Raw genomic sequence first — 18,523 nt, 5'->3', positions numbered from 1 at the left:
GCTAGTTAGCCAACCAGCAACGGGCATGAAACTGTATGCAGATGGAGAAGGGCAATCACCCTTAATGGGCGATCAATGGTGAAGGGCAATCACCCTTAATGGGCGATCAATGGTGAAGGGCAATCACCCTTAATGGGTGATCAGGATATGCATAGGGGATTAAGGGGGGGGAATACAAAGAACACAACACAAGGGGTGACATAGCAGTGTTCCAATATCTCAGGGGCTGCCACAAAGAAGAGGGAATCAAGCTATTCTCCAAAGTGCCTGAAGGCAGGACAAGAAGCAAGGATGGAAACTAATCAAGGAGAGAAACAACCTAGAACTAAGGAGAAATTTCCTTACTGTTAGAACAATTAATCAGTGGAACAACCTGCCTCCAGAAGCTGTGAATGCTCCAAAACTGGAAGTTTTTAAGAAGAGATTGGACAGCCATTTATCTGAAATGATATAGGGTTTCCTGCCTGAGCAGGGGGTTGGATTAGATGACTTCCAAGGTTCCTTTCATCATCGTCATCGTCATCATTATTGTTATTGTTATTATACCCTCTTCTATATAACTTCTTGAATCTCTTTCATTTCTCTCCTATGCCCTCCATTTTGTCATCTCTTATTGAGTTAATACTGTGGCAAAAGTATAAATCTCAACTGGTAGACCAAAATTTGGCAAATGTTATATTGTTGTTGTTGATCTAAAAAAAAATACTGCTAAAAAGCAAAAGGAGGGAAGTTGACACTACTTTAAACTAGTAGTTTTTTTTAAAAAAAAATAAACTTTTGAAGTAGATTGAAGAGTCCTTTGGGCTACTTCATAGACTTTCATCTATATTTGGGTTTATCATTTCTAAAACAACAACAACAACAACCCCAGAATGAACATTTTTCAGATTGGCAATCTGTTTCAAAAACAGATATTTAATGGAATGGTCCTATCCTGGGATATTAATCTATAGGCAGACAGACCCAGTGCACAATCTGGGGGTACTCCTAGACTCCTGATTTCCTGATGGGCTCCTTTGCACAGCTTCATCCTGTGAGCCAGTTGCACCTGTACCTGGATGGCTGGGTCCCACTGAGGCTTACTCATGCCCTAGTGACAGTCACTTCCAGACTGGACTACTGCAGTGTGCTCTATATCAGGCTGCCCTGAGAATATCAGGAAACTTCGAAATGCAGAGGCAAGGGCAGAAATGTGCTTCCTAGAACAATACATGTTACACTTCTGCTCTGCGAGCTGTATTTGCTGCCAGTTTGCTTTTGGGACTAACTCATGGTGGTGGTTTCAACTTTTAAAACCCTTCATGGTATGGGACTGGGCTATCTGAGGACTGTCTCTCCATGCTTATATCACATGCCTCATTAGATCTGGCAGAGAGGACATCTTGCAAGTTCTATTGGCTAAGGAACTACTTTGGGCAGGTTCTTCTCTACCCTGGTGTCTTCCTTACCCTTCTCCCTGAAATTAGATCAATTCTATCCCTTTTTATATCCCCAAAGACCTTCAACTGGTTATGGTATCAGGTCTAGGGCACCCAGGGTACTGTAGGCATGCTGAAATGTTGAGGTAGCCATTTTTATCCCTCACTTTTATAATATTTTTAATATGGATTTTTACATTTTATACTAGTGATTTTTTTTTTACATCGTTCTTTTAAACTCATTATTGTGGGCTATCCAGAGTCACTTTTGGTGAAATGGGGAGAGCTATATAAATTTGGTTAATAAATAAATACTCATGATTGCACTGTACCAGACCAGTATATCTCTTGATTGTACCATGTACCTCTGATTTGAAGTGACCACCACTATCTCCAACATGTAGGAGAAGACAACAATCTTTGCTGGTGGGTAGAAGTGGGTGGAAAAGAAATAAGATAAATATGACATATAACTGATCTTGAACCATTGGTTGACTCTGTCCATGAAAAACTAGTTGTTTTATTCCATTTTCAAAGAATAGAATAGAATAGAATAGAATAGAATAGAATATTGTCATTGTGTAACTCACAACGAAATTAAGTGCTACCACAGTGCACACTACACACACGCAAAAACCACAAATAAGAACATACAGTACATTATATACACACATCCTTCACATTCTATTTACCATTGCACTGTCCCTAATATTGCACTTCAATCTTGCACTATACTGTAGTATTTAATATGGTTACAGCAATACAATATTATTTATTTATTCTTTATTAAATATGTTTGGGCAATAGAAGAAGGGGACGACAGAGAACGAGGTGGCTGGATGGAGTCACTGAAGCAGTAGGCGTGAACTTAAATGGACTCCAGAAGATGGTAGAGGACAGGAAGACCTGGAGGAATGTTGTCCATGGGGTCGCGATGGGTCGGACACGACTTTGCAATCAACAACAACAACAACAAATATGTTTGCTACCCATCTTACCATATGGTAACTCTGGATGGCTTACAATGTTAAAAAGGATAAAATTATATAAAACATATGAATATGAATATGAATAATATGAATAAAATACTATAAAAATACAAATTACCAAATCTAACTAAAATATGGGGAAGGAGGGAATAGGATGAGAGGGAGAAGTGGGATCTGTTATTAATCTGTCAATCACCTCCAGTGTGATGTTCCCCCATTGGAGCCCTAACCCAACTGGCAGCCCCAGGTCTTCAAGCCAGGTCTTAAGGAAGGTCAGGATGTTGACAGCTGACCTTAGTCCAGGGGGCAAGTTGTTCCAAAGGGAAGGAGCAGTCCCTTCCAACTTTATCATTATTATTATTAGAATGCTCTTCTCCTGGATCCCACCACCTGAAATACCCTGGCCAATGGGACCCACAGCATGTCTCCTCTGGCCTTATGGGTGGTGTGGGCCAATCCCATTGGGATGAGATGGTTCTTCAAGTAACCTGAACTCATGCCATGAAGGGCTTTAAAAGTGATTACCAACACCTTGAATTGCACCTGGAAGCAAACCAGTGCATCTCATGGAGCAGCAGTGTAATATGGCCCATACTAGGATCGCCAAAAACTGCACACGCCACTGCAGTTTGCACCAATTGTAGTTCTGAATGCTCTTCAAGGGTAGCCACATTTGCATTTTGTGCAAATATTATTGTATTGCAACAATTCAACCCTGAGATGACTAGGGCTTGAATGTCTGAGTGTAGGGACTCCTGATACAGGAAAGGCGATAACTGGCACAAAACCCAAAGTTGTGCAAAGGCTCTCCTAGCCATGACAGCCACCTGCTCTTTAAACAGGAGTTGTGAGTTCAGGAGAACTGCCAAGTTGTGTACTGGATCTGTCTGGGGTATTGCCACCCCATCTAGAACTAAAAATGACAAAGTCCTGGATCTTGGGCTCCATGCACCCAAAGTCAACCCTGGTCTTGCCAAGGTTCAGTCAAAGCCTGTTGTCCCCCATCAATGTTAGTCATAATGTAACACACATTATTTTCTCTAGTCTAGAAAGCAAATATGCTATGAATTAGATGCAATAGATTTAGAACAAAGGTGTCTTTTTAACAAAGTTAACATTTAGTTTTTCCAGTTAACTTTGACAAAAATTTCAGAGAAATGGTTGTGGGGATATTTCCAAAGGTAATCCTGAACCTAAATCTCCTGACCTCTCAGAGGACCTACACACTGAAGTGTACAAATGACAGAGGAAGTCCCAGGAGTGTTAAAGAATTACTTCTGAAATGTGAGATCAAATTCACAATGACTCTTCATCCATCAAGGTCTAGTTTAAAACTCTAGCTGACCAGTTGAAAGTCATGTGGGGAAAATGCCTGGAACATATATGTTTAGTGTATTTGTGGGGAGCATATTTGAGTGCTCCATATTAGTCTATTTCATGCCAAGATGTACAGTATTTTATAATTCATGCTTATCTCAAGAAAGTCAAATAAAATTAGCTAATTTCAGATTTACTATAAAAAGAAACATGGTTCTGCTATACAAGCATCTTGGAAGATTATTTATATTGAAAGGCATCCTGAGGCCAAACTGTTAAGTGGAGATAATGGATATAAACCACCTAAGGCATGTAGGTGACTCATTAATGAATTACTTGTAAAACAAAGTCAGATGTTCCACTCAGATAGAAACTACATTTGAATTACATGCGATTAAGAGTTGAAGAAAACTGAGCGGGTCATGACATGCATCCTCAAAACTGCAAGCTAAAATATTGCATTAATATCTTACAGGAATGTTCTTCTAGGATTCTTACACTGCCCTTCGTAGGTCATATTATTTATATGGAAAAGTTTTACAATGCATATTTTAAAACTGAAAATGTTTTATGTTTCTATATGGGGAAAAAACCTTTCAGAATTATACAGTGTTTTAATCATAACCATTATTAGAATTTCTTGAATTGAAAATATAATGGAACAATTTTCCAGGTAGATCATACCCAAGAAATTGTGTGGGGGAATATTTTTTTGTCATCTTTGCTCTGTGCTTGATATTGGGATTTTGTTTTAAGGGCAGAGAGCTAAATGCATGAAGCAGCCTTATCAATAGCTATATGCTATGGTTAAAAGGACATATTTGAAAATGATAAATATAGGCAGGCATAGCAGTAACACTTATATGGAGTTAATTGTTCTGATCCAGTGACATTGTTCAAGTAGACAAAGCTGGTGACATCCAGATGTGTTATGACTCAAATTCCATGTATTTCCAATCAGCACGGGAGTTACAAAATGCTGGTTTTAGTGCCACTTTTTCTGGATGGCAATAGGTTTCCCAATTCCATCTGAGAATTTACTGGACAGAAAAAATAGCTATCAATCAAAAAAAGAACTTGTGTGGGAGGTTTGAAAATTACCAAACCCCTCTCCCTCCTGCTATGTAGTACATTGAACTTCCTATGAAAACAGTTTTACCATATATTTATTGAAGTGAGAGTTGTATTCAAACTTGGGGGTTCCCTGGCATTCATATGGAGATTTTGTGTGTCATGGCCATATTTGTGATGGCAGCTTTCAAACACTGACCTACACATCATAACCATAATGTTTAAGCATTATGGCCTTTAGAGAGTTTCATCTTCCAGCTATAGCAAGAATAAAAAGTGCCAGATTTTTATGATAGTCAGTGATTTTTCCTTTGTTCATATAGTTAGCTGGATCTTCTACATAAAATAATAATAATGAATATAATAATAATAACTTCATTGTCACTTTGAATGTACACTAATAGGCATACATTAAAATGAAATTTCATTGCATACAGCTCTCAAAGGGTCACCACTTCTGATATACACTACATAAATATGACAAAAATAAAAACATAAATACAGAATTATGCATATACCCACATATATTATGTGACACAGAGAAACAACAGTATAGTTCGGGTTATGTATACATGTGCATGGCAAGAAAAATGAATCTTGCGAGTTTACCAGATGGATGGCCTAGGGAACAAAGCTATTACAGAATCGGGTAGTCCTGCTAGAAATACTTCGAAACCTCCTCCCACAGGGAAGCAACAGAAACAGACTGTAAAGTGGGTGTGTAGGGTCTCTAACAATGCTTTGAGGTCTAAGCACATAGCGCTTATAAGCAGCATCCTGAATACTAGGAAGAGAGCTTCCAATGATCTTCTCTGCTGTCCTTACCAATCTCTGTATGGACCTTCTATCTGAGGCACTGCTGCCACCAAACCAGACAGTGATGCAGTTTGTTAAAACACTCTCAATCGTGCCTCTGTAAAAAGTGGCCAGGACAGAAGGAGAGAGATGTGCTCTCCTCATCCAACACAGGAAATATAGACGCTGCTTTGCTCACTTCACTAAGGATGATGTGTGGAAAAACCAATTCAGATTGTTAGTTATCTGCACCCCCAGATACTTAATACTGTTGGCCACCTCTGCAGTGGAGTATGACTGTGCCAGCTCTTTCTAAAATCTGCAATGATCTCCTTTGTTTTACATCTTCTTCAAGATTGACCAATGTGATCAATCACAGCAACCCACAGGCCAAAGCATAGATAAGCACTGAAGAGGATTTGCACAGCTGGTCAGTGAGTTTCAGAGAAGAAACCAGACCAAATGTTTTGGTCCGAAGTCAGCAACTGCCGATAGCTGGCCCTGACTGCTTGACAGTGCCCCTCCCCCAAAAGTAAAAACAAAACAAAACCTGTTTTTCTAAATTAAGGGCCTTTGAAAACGGACAAAAATGTGTTTTAAAAATCAAAAATAGAGAGATTTCTGAATTATTGTTGGTTACTGTTGTTGAACAAAAGTTTGAGTCTCTTTTTAATTGTTTGATTGTTATTTCTTTGAAAAAGAAATAAAACAGAATCATGGAAATTTATATACATGTTTTTCTCAGCCCCACCAAATGAAAAGAGCAGCTTGACTATGGGAAGAATGAAGTGTGATTAAGAAATTCTTGCATTACTGATGTCAACAAAGGATTTAAGGTAGATATAAGTATTAGAAATTTATATTCCCACCAGAATATATTTTACTGGATTAAACTATAAATTGCACATTAAACCATTATATGGGTAGTACTATAGCCCAATCAATTCTTATGACAGCTTTTTCTGTGAGCATGACAAGAGTACAGAAGGGCCCTCTCTGGTCCATGTCCAAGCAGTGGTTATATGAAGGCATTGCTTAGGAAAGATACAATCTCTGTGTTTATATTTCAACACTTTACATGATTGTAGCAGCTACTTTTTGGTCCTGATGGATTGCCAAAATGTGCATGCGATTGCCCACTATGGGGATTTGCACTCTGCTGTTCCTCAAAGACAAAGCTTGAGAACCTACTCCTGATTTCAGGTTTTGGAAGCAAGGTAAGTAATTCTCAGGGCTTCCAAAATATTGGAATGTTTTTGGTCTGATTGTATTAGCAATTTGTAACTCCAGATGATAGTACATGTTTTACTTGACTATTCAATACAAGCATCATACCAAATTGCTACTTTTTCTTTGGTCACTTCTAAAACAATTCTCTCTCCTTTCCTTCAGGATTTCCTTTTTTGTTTGTTTGTTTGCACAGCCTAAAACAGTTGTATATCTATGGAATACATGAAGTGGATTGTGAGTCATGAAGTCTTGTTTAGTAATAAATGGCTAATCCTTATGGTGCCAAAAGATTCTTTGCTATTCTTGAAGCAAAAGCTAACACAGCTATCCCTTTGGGTAATAATATTCTTCATCTTTAAATTATTAAAAAGTATCCTTTTAGAAGTATATTTATCATCAACTATTCCCAAATATTTTTTTCATTAGCCTGTGGGTTGACAGTTACATAAATGCCCACTACTACATTTCATTATATAGTTGAACTGAAAAACTCTGCTTTATACTTTCAAAGTTGTTTGAAGATGGCCATTTCTAGCTTGTTCTGCTTTCATCAGTTAGCCATACCCTCTATGGGATTCGAACCTGGGCAGTTTACATACTAGGCAGTGATTCAACCACCAAGCCACAAGCTCTCCTCCCCTCTTTGCCAGCAGAGTCAAGGGAGTATATACAGGAAGTTTTTTTTTTCAGACAGACCGGTCTGATTGAGAACACCTGGACATTTTTAACTGCTATACTGCAGTTTTTTTACAATATCTTTTATCATGCAGCCCCCCAACTAGGGGCGTTAAGCAGGCTCAAGTCGCAACTGCGAAACATTTTAAATCCAAATTTCTTTAACTCTTTGTCAGAAAAAGAAATTTGGATTTAAAATGTTTCGCAGTTGCGACTTGAGCCTGCTTAACGCCCCTAGTTTGGGGGCTGCATGGTAAAAGATATTGTAAAAAAACTGCAGTATAGCAGTTAAAAATGTCCAGGTGTTCTCAATCAGACCGGTCTGTCTGGAAAAAAAACTTCATATATACACACATATACATACAAGAAAGGCAGTCCCATGTAAGGTAATTTTTAATTCACCATTAATCAACTAATCAACTAATCCACATGGAAGCTTCATTGACCCAGAATGCAGCAGCACTCTTCAATGATGGACATGCCTTTGTATGTCCACGTGACATCCCTGATTTCTGAGATGTACTGGCTCCCAGCTAGCTTCCAGTCTGACCATTGTGAACATTTATCCTTTGATATTTTTAATGCTAACTATAGTGTTAAAAATAAAATCTCTTTTAAGTTCAGTTTGTTTCCTGTTGAATTTATGGATATGTTTTCTTGGCAACAAAATGGAAGTGGCTTGTAATTGCCTCCTTCTGGATATATGTTGACTCCCCAATTAGCCAATTGCGCTATTAATCTCTGGAGATGTCCCGTCAAAGAACTAACTACAGAGTTCCCAAGCCCATATATATTCAAACAAGTGCTACCACTACTGCGGAACTGTCAGCAAAAACAATGTTCTTCTAAATTTGAAGCTGTAAGAGGCAACACTTTTCCAGAACTGCCATTAAATCTGCCACCACATTAAAAAGTAAAATGAATTGGGCACTCAATCCTCCACTTTGCTGATGACACTATTCTGATAGCTCAAAATGCAAAGGATCTGCAAAATCTAGTAATATTAAGTCAAGAAGTGAATTTTTTTTCCATTTTGTTGTCACAGCTGCCATTTTGACTTTTTTTTAACTTCCCTGCCACTCTGCAGAGGCCACAGATCACAATACAACTCTAACAGTCTAGGCCAGTGGTGACGAACCTATGGCACGCGTGCCAGTGGTGGCACTCGGAGCCCTCTCTGTGGGCACGCACACCGTCACCCCAGCCCTGCCTCCCCCCATGGCCCCCTCCTCACCAGCAGCCCCCTGGAGGAGAGTCGCCCCCAGGTGTGGCCTGCATGGAGCAGCACAGCCAAGGACATAGTCAGGTAGCAGGGACAAGACTCTGCCCTCATGCCCCATAGCCTGCAGATGATGCTGCGGGGTGTGGGTAGAGGGCATGGCTGCTATGCACTGCAGGGCTGCCTGGGCGATCTGCGGCGTGCCATGGAAGCAGTGCGTGGCCCCGCAGGTGGGTGGGGCGGGTGGCGGGTAAGGGCGGAGCAGGCAGGGCAGGAGGCACAGCAGGGGCAGGGGGCAGTTTTGGGGCACTCGGTCTCTAAAAGGTTCACCATCACTGGTCTAGGCAATTCTGAAATCCTAGTATATAGCATTGTGTTTAACAATCTATAGTTGGCTATAGGCTGCATTTACTTTTCTTTCATTGCTACAACAGTGGAAAGTACTGGTTTCCTTATAATCAGACAAATGCAGCTATTTCATATTTTGGAAGGCATATTTATGAATCAAAACTTACTGGCTTTCTATAAATGCAAATCTAATTTTGCATTTTTAAAATATTGTTTATAATTTCTGTACTGAAATCATTTATACAAGCCTAATTACCGCTGTCAGTTACGTGTTTATTCCGTTAAAGGTGATCCCTGAATTAGAAACAAAAAAAAAAGGATTTGGCAATAGAAAGAGTTATAATTGAAGTGCAATTTGCATTCTAGGTTCAGAATTTACCCTGGTATGGCTTTTATGTGATTGTCCACATTATCATATTGTCTGGAAATATTCTTCAGATCCATAGCATGAAAGTGCTATACAAGTGTAGAATGATTGATTGATTAAAAGCTGATCTATGCAAGAAAACGTCAGAAATCAGAACATAGAGGACCACAAATGAAAATACTGATTAGACTTTGGAGGGATAATTTTCAAGCATTATAAGAATGACCTTGAAGACTGCCCAGCAGCATTGGTGTGTATGAATTTTTTCAAAGACAGAAATATAGGTTGATATTCCCCTGGTAATTTTCTGATATCAAATGAAAGGCAGTAGGGACAAGGAAGGGAATGAACATGCCATACAAGACCAGATTTTAATTTAGTGTCACATAAGACCCTGAAAGCTTAAGATTTATCCAGAGTATTATTATACATGAATAAAAAACCCCATAGCTTTATTGGATTTATTATAAGTATTTTATAGATATATGCCAGTGTCAACTCAAAATTGTAGAAAAAGAATTCAGAATATATGGAAAAGAAATGAGCATGGAATCAGAAGAGCCGCAGTAATCAAGCTGTTGGTAGTTATTCAACCCACTGTTATTTTAGCCAAAGAGTAAATTAATGGCAATTGAAACTAAGAAACAAATGGCTGGAATTTTACTCGTCAAACAAAGCAAATGAATGGGTATATGCAATTATGGATGTAAAAAACATAGGTGTAGGTTTGTCATTATCATCAACAGTGTTCCAGGATTCATCTGGGACCCAGTGGCTTTGCAAGCCACACTTACTTTATTTCTGGAACAGGAGAAAATGCATTTGGATTTATGCAAACTAGTTATTGCAGAAGACTAGAAGTGCATGATTAGAGTTGGATCAAGTTGTTGATTGCCAAGACTAATAAAATATGACTATTGCCAATAATAATAGAGCTGGATCAAGAGCTCAATTGGTTTATTGGCAATAGCACTAAAATATTACTACTGGTAATATGCTGAAGCTATAACTGAAAATAGATGAATGCATATTCAAAATATTTTTAAAAAAATACATTGCTGCCCAAAATCAGCAGCAACTTGAAAGGCACTTTAGGAGCAATCCAAAATAGCCATTAATTTATTGCTATAGAATGTCTAATATGGATTTCACATGGTTGCTTCCTAGGAGTTAAGTTGGAAAATATTTTTGACTACCTAGCTGTGTACAGAAAATCAAGGTTTCCCTTACATTCCTGCATATCTCTGATATTTGAAGCACAGTGGCAACATCTCTGAAATGCCTTAGAGTGCCATCTTGCAAGAAAAATAGAAACCTTATTTATGTGTAGTTATAATGTGACTTTAGATATGTCTTAAATATAATCAACATCTGAAAACTTAGGAGATTATCCCAATCGGTTACAATGTGATTCTCAAGGATCAAAATGTTTTGTCCATCTCTCCTCTCTGGCACCTGTCAATAACTTCAAGAATCATTCTTGTATTTTTCCATTCACTTAAAATATATCAATGCTATCCATAGGAAAAACATTTTGTAAAATTCAGCACAGCTGAATGCTGATTGTAGTTGTTCTGTGTTTAGATGACTTGATGCTGAATTTCCTATTGAAGCTCCCAGATTGCAAAATATACAAGCAAGCAGCAGAGTGTACTTCAATAGCTGTTCATCCTTCAGAATATTGGTCTACAATGAGAAAAATTTGACTCATAGATATGTAGCAATATAGAGCAAAAATGCATTAGGATATTACAGAGTGGGAAACTATCATCTACACCTATATATCTTACACCCCTGTAAAGGAGTGATAATCTATGCTTGCTCCTTCGCTGACAAGAGCCTGCAAGCCAAACTAAGACTATTACTTGCATTATTATAATTGCTGTTTTATATGAGAATAAATATTTCCTTACTACAGAAAAAGAAATGGTACCATATAGAGGAAATATCAATCAATTTTACTGATTGTTTAAAGGACGTCTTGTTAGTTATAGACTTATACAATTCCTAAGAGATAAGTTTTAAGTGAATATCTAACTGAATGGAATTGTCAATGACACTGATTTAACTAAAATTATGTATCCTCCTGGCACACATACATGTGCTTTTTCACTTGGTCAGCAGAGTTGAAATTTATTGGGGAGACTACCAGCTTAATTAAGTCAGTATTAATTATGAGGAACAGAATGATAGTTCAACAAATTCCCATCACTGCAAATAATCTTTACAAGAAAAGCATATACCAATGAATGTAGTTTGCAATTTTCAAGTTGCCGTACTAGTTGCTGTGTCTCAGATGAAATGGTCAGTGAATTCATAAAATTGTCTTTTTTTTCCCCCTTACAGTACAGTCTAATTCTCATTGGAATATAGATTGTGGTCTAACTCTTTCAGTAGTTCATTATCCATGTAGAAATGCAAAAAATATGAACAAATAATTGATTTTATCCCTCTACCATATTTTTGTTCCAATAACTTTCCTTAGCACCAGAAATTACAACAGAAAGTTTTCTTTATTCATATTCATAAATAAAGCTTTCTTTACACACATAGACTATTGTACAATTTAGAGCTCTCCAGACAACAGATGCAATCATTATATACTGTAGATCAGCTCAGGATAAGCATGCTGATCTATTCTAATCTTGACTGGTTCATAGAGCAATGATATGCATTGGCCCAATTAATAATCTTGGATTATTCTAATTTGGTAATTAGACGTACAGAACTAATTTGTATAACTATAGTTTCTATTTATATGTGTGCATATTTTGTTTTTGCAAGATCAGTTCATTCCCTATCTCACACATCCAGGTATATATTGATTGTAAAATATTTGTTTCAGCAAAGGGATATTAATACCATATATAGCTGCTGAAGACTACTAACCCTTCAGATCTCCTGAATATCGCTCTTCTTGCTTCTGAAATTCATATCACAGGGCTTGGTTCTCCTTCCCTCTTATTTAATATCTACATATTAAATACATATATACGAGGGGGGACATGATAGCAGTGTTCCAATATTATCTCAGGGGCTGCCACAAAGAAGAGGGAGTCAAGCTATTTTCCAAGGCACCTGAAGGCAGGACAAGAAGCAACGGATGGAAACTAACCAAGGAGAGAAGCAACCTAGAACTAAGGAGAAACTTCCTGACAGTTAGAACAATTAACCAGTGGAACAACCTGCCTCCAGAAGCGGTGAATGCTACAACACTGGAAGTTTTTAAGAAGAGACTGGACAGACATTTGTCTGAAATGGTATAGGGTTTCCTGCCTGAGCAGGGGGTTGGACTAGATGACCTCCAAGATCCCTTCCAACATCATTATTATTATTATTATTATTATTATTATTATTATTATTATTATTATTATTATTATTATTATTATTATTGTTGTTGTTGTTGTTGTTGTTGTTGTTGTTGTTGTTGTTATTACATATCTACTGGATGGGGCACAATGAGCTCCAGTTCAACCCAAGGAAGACTGAATAGCTTCGGCCTTCCAATAGCAAGGTTTTTCCATTTCTGGTCCTGGATTGGTGGCACTGTCTCAGATGGACCCAGTGTGCAATCTGGGGGTCCTCCCGAACTCACAGCTCCTGTGATGACTCCCCTGGACCCTTCCCTAGATACTTGTCTAGATGTCAGCTCAGGGGAGGATGAACCACTTAGTGCATGTCAAGAGTTGATGATAGCTCCAAGCAGCCATCTGTGAGGGAGTTGGCTAAAGCACAGCTGCAACCTGTCAGTAATGAGGAAGAGGCAGAGAAGGTTAGCCAGATTACCCACAAGGAGAAAGCCTCACCCTTATTGATAAGATGCACCAGAAGTTGGCTATTTAGCACAGCAGACAGATGGAGGCAATGCTTGGGAACGTGTTTGTTTCCAAACTGTGTGTTTTCTGGTCATTGTGATTCCTGCCTCACTTTGGATTAATTCCATGCTTTGACTTGGGTCGTGCCTTAGAAACTCTGGACTTTTCTTGCCTCACGAACTCTCTTGTGTTGCATATTTAAGTTTGCCTGGTGGATCGTTTTTGACTGAGAAACTTTCAAGTGCCTTGTGGACTCTTTGACCATTACTTTGTGGACTAGCATTGGTCTGCTCGTGGCTGAACTTAATTGGGACAGTTCTAGGTTTGGGGTGAAGGGAATTGCTGGGGGATATTAATAAACCCACTAAACCAGAGTTACATGTGTGTGGAATAGCACAGCTCTTGCTGGAAAACCAGGTGGTAGCAGTGTCTAAGAAGGCTTTTGCATATCTTTGGGTTGTGTACCAGTTTGCCCATTCTTGGAATAGGACATTCTGCTCACTGTCACTCATACCCTTGTGACCTTCCATTTGGCTACTGAATGCAGTTGAAATGGGCTGCTCTTTGAGGAGCATTCAGAAGCTTGAGCTGCTACAGGTGTTGACTATTTGGTACAGGTAACACCACTGCTTTGGGGGCTGCAATGGTTGCAACAGTGTTTTGGGGTGCAATCCAAGGTGCTGTTGTCACTTTAAAGTCATTCATGGATTGGAACTGAGTTACCTGAAGGACTATCTTCTTCAAGTCATTTCTACTCACCCAATCCAGTACAGCAGAATGGACATGTTCTGGATCTCAGCAGCCAAGGAATGATGGCTTGTGATGACTAGAAGGCATGCCTTTTCTGCCATAGCACCTGCCTCAGAAATACCATCTCTCCCAAGATTACCCTGCTGTCTTTTTGGAACGTCTTGAAAGCTATGTGCCTGGACCTGGATCTGGAATCCTGAATGTGTGAAGGGCCCTGTTTCCTGGTTATGCTGATTCAGGCAGATTATAATTAGTTGATAATTGTATTTGATCTTAGCCAAAAGACCAAAAAGACTTTGCATTTAATTTCTCTATCATGTTTTAATCATTTTTATGGTTATTTTCTGTCCAGAATCTGTCCAATGGTTTGAAATAGGCAGCTATATAAATTGAAGAAATAAATAAATAAAATAAGCAAAAGGTGGTATCATACTGGCCATGTTGCTAGATGTATTGTTATTTCCCAGTCATGTGAAATTAACAATTTACTTAATAATTTTATATTTTCAATACATTCAAAGTAAAAATACTGGGAATCTTTTGATGGGTTCTGGAGCACAACAGAAGGCTTTGGGGATGGTTGAATCAGTCACTGCTTAAAATAAAATGCAAACAATTCTGGTAAGGAAAAACGTGGAGATTCTTTACTAAATGAAGAAATGCTGAATGCTGAATATTAGCCTGACCTCCAATGTCACCAATCAGATTCAGTAACGGAATCTGATCCAAATTATCAACTGGGGATAATTGGTTTGTCCTTATCTCAACAGAGCTTAGGGCTACTGAATTTTGGCTGAAATTGGAGTTGACTGTGATTTTATAATCCTATCTGTTCAGATTCCTATTTTGCAAAGTTAACATAATGGAACTGGTTGATATTAATTATGCACCTAAATATAAAATTCACTGTCAAGTACCCGGCTTCCAAAAAAGACAGATTCATTTTACGCTAAGAATTTTAGTAGCAGGAGTCAAATCACAATGTTGGAAATGTAAAAACATTTTGACAGTAAATTGTGAAGCTAATTTCAAACAGAAAACATTTATTTAAGTGCAGCTCACATGTTCCTAAAAGATGTTTCATTGTGATTCACATCATGTACTACTTAAGAAGTTGGCAAGGATTGAAACACACACAAAAAAAATAGTTAAAATGTAGAATTGAATTGAAGAGTTTTTCTTGGTTGGTTACACTGAGTGGCAGAATGAGAACAATTTTTAAAGGTATGATTAAATATAATTTTTTATGAAAGGAGTCATAAAACATCATAGCTTAAGGCTCTTTAAAAATCTATGCAAATTGAAGGTTTCTAAAAATAAGACAACTTCTAAAAACTCAGAAGTAGCAAAATTATATGCTGCTATTTAAATTTGTTACATTATAAGAGCTTTGTGTCAGACTCCCTTCTTTCTCCAAAATATTGGGCATTAACCTCATCAAGTAATCATTTGATGTCATACACAGGCATAGCACAAGGAATGAGAGTCCAGCTTCAAGTCCAAATGAAAGGCAGAAATAGAACAATAAATACATACACATTGGATGAAAATATCCCGGTAGAATGGCTCCCTTCAACTATGTCAGCGGTTCTCAACCTATGGGTCGCGACCATTTCACGGGGGTCGCCAAGCAAGGCTGTCTGCCATTTTTTCCTCCTTTTCCGGCGAGTGCCTTACCTCCCTTGGGCTGGGCCAGCTGGTGGTCGGCCTGCTCCGTCTCTGCCGCTTGCCAGCTACGCCTCGGCCGGCGCAGGGGGTGGAACCACGCATGCGTGGCACTCCCGGGCAGGGAAAGTCCTCAACTTATGACCGGTTTAGTCCTCGACTTACGACCGGTTTAGTCCTCGACTTACGACCGGTTTAGTCCTCAACTTACGACCAGTTGGGGGTCGCGGCATTAAAAAGGTTGAGAACCACTGAACTATGTGGTTATCTAGATACCTTCCAGACAGATCTGAGGCCCAGTTATGGCACAGAGACAGCATGGTTGCACTTGTGGATGATCTATGGCAAGAGCAAGGTAGGGTAGTGCTGCATCCCTGGACTCTCAGTGGCTTTTAATACTATGGACCATGGTATCCTTTGGGGTTGGTTGCAAGATTTGGGGCTGGGCAGCATAGTTTTGTGCTGCTTCAGCTCCTTTCTCCAAGAACAGTCCCAATCAGTGTTGATGGGGAGTGAGCGGTCCAGTCCACGGCCACTCATGTGTGGTATGCAATAGGGCTCAGTATCATCTCCACTCCTTTTTAACATTTATATGAAGCAGCTGGGTAAGATCGTTCATCACTATGGGAGGAGGTACCACGAATACAATGATGAAACTCAAGTTTACATATCCATCCCGGATGACCCAAGTGATGTTACTGTCCCCTTGTGATATGTGGGAGCTGTGAAGGATCTGGATGAAGGATAAGAAAATTCAGCTGAATCCTGGTAAGACCATGTAGCTTTGAGTGCATGGAGCTTCTAGCTCCAGAACTTTAACATCTGTGGTCTGGATGGGTTGCAGTACTGCAGACAGACCCAGCTCACAATCTTGGACTCATGACTCCTGGTCAATAAGCAGGTGGCAATTGTGGCTAGGAGCACCTTTGCACAACTTCATGTTGTGCACCAATTGTGTAGTTTCCTGGATTGGAAGTCCATGCATTCAGTCACTCAAGCCCTGGGCATCTCATTCTTGGACTACTGCAATGCACTCTACATGGGGCTATCCTTGAAAAGTATCTGAAAGCTTCAACTGGTACAGAAGGCAGCTGCACCAACAGTTCTTGGGGCCCTTGGGTGGTCCATGTTACACTGTTTTGCATCGTGCTATTTATGTGCCTGCACTGGCTGCCAGTTTGCTTCTGGGTCCAATTCAAGGTGTTGGTTATCACCTTTAAAGTCATTCATGGCATCTGTCCAGACTTTATTAGAAACTGACTAACCTCAATGGGATTAGCTTGCCCCACCTGCGCTGGCAAAAGGGCATGCTGTGGACCCTGTCAGTCAAGGAATTTTGGCTGGTGGGGTACAGAAGAAGAATCTTTTCTGCTGTGGTTCTTGCCCTTTGGTACATCAACTCCCCAGAGGCCAGATTCGCTCCCACCCATTTGGTCTTCCAAAAGATCTTGAATATATGGCTGTGCCAATTGGCCTGAGGCCCCAGTGGGGTGTGTGGCACTTAGAAGATGGTTAATGGAGTAGATAAGACCCACCTCCTCCTTGTGCATATTTTGCCCCCTCCCTCTCCATCCTGCTTTATTTTAATTATTTTTTAAAATTTAAGATGTTTTTATTGTTTTAATGTTTTATAGTGCATTTTAGTTGAATGTCTGCATGCTATTTAGAGTTGCCTTTGGCAACATGAACAGCATACAAATTATAAATTTGTTATTTATAAACAAATTATAAATTTAAAAAAATGATTTGTGTCTAATCTATTATCTCTCCTCACCTGCAAATATTGTCACTTATAAAATTCCTACACCATGACAAGATGAAATGTATCCCAAATCATTAAATATCAGTTATAGAATGTCAATTTAGTTTTAGATGCAAAATTTTTTTATTGGATGTAAAGCAACAGAATCACATAGGTTAAAGAGGGCAAATAATTTCATTTATCTACTTTAGAATGAAGACAAACAGTTGGTGTAGTGGTTAAGGTATAAGGCTAGAAACTGGGAGATGGTGAGTTCTAGTCCTACCTTAGTCACCAATTCATCTGGATGACCTTGAGCCAGCCACTGTCTCTCAGCCCTAGGTAACAGACAATGGAAAAGCAATTCTGAAATTTGCCAATAAAACTGTAGAGAGTTGTCCGGGCAACAGCCAGGAATCAATACTTATTCAATACATACAATACTTAGAATAAGTAGTAGACTCTCAAAAATATGATGGCAGAAAATCTACAAAGTTTGCAGGAATTATAAGAACTACCCAGATGTATATGATATTAAAAATAAAATAAAATATAAAATAAAAAATAAAAGTAGTTTTTACCCTTTCAGTGTCATTGTGGGAAAAAGAATGAAAATGATCACTTTCAGTGATCTCAGATTATCTAACTTGAAAATATCTAACTTGAAAATTCTTTCTTTTCAGATAAGGAAGTGGAAACATAAATATGGAAAGGAAATATTTTAAACATACAGTCACCAAATGAAGGGCTTCAAAGGTTATCACTTATTATTGAAGCTGAGTCAAAGGAGAAGCAGTAAAACCTGTAAAGTCATTACTTTCATCATTATATTATATACTCATCATACTTCCTAAGAGTCTTCTGAAACTACCTTCTGAAACTACCTTGAGTAGGACATATTACAGTATTTTACATGAGATTCTAAAACACGCAAAGTTATACCAAATTCTTATTCAAGAGAGGCTTTTTAACACTACCAGTCTATTAATATCACCACAACTCTAGGCACTTTTGCACCCCAAAATATTTTTGTCTCCACCCCAGTAAACTAAAGCTATAAACCTCATTGGTGTAAAGGCAAAAAAATCTAATTCTGATTAAACAACACTTTTCTTGTCTGAGA

This window comes from Protobothrops mucrosquamatus, unplaced genomic scaffold, assembly GCF_001527695.2.
Source record: "Protobothrops mucrosquamatus isolate PMUCROS unplaced genomic scaffold, P.Mucros_1.0 scaffold_128, whole genome shotgun sequence".
In the NCBI taxonomy this organism is placed as follows: domain Eukaryota; kingdom Metazoa; phylum Chordata; class Lepidosauria; order Squamata; family Viperidae; genus Protobothrops; species Protobothrops mucrosquamatus.
The sequence above is the reverse complement of the archived record's forward strand: the minus strand, read 5'-3'. Positions refer to the sequence as shown.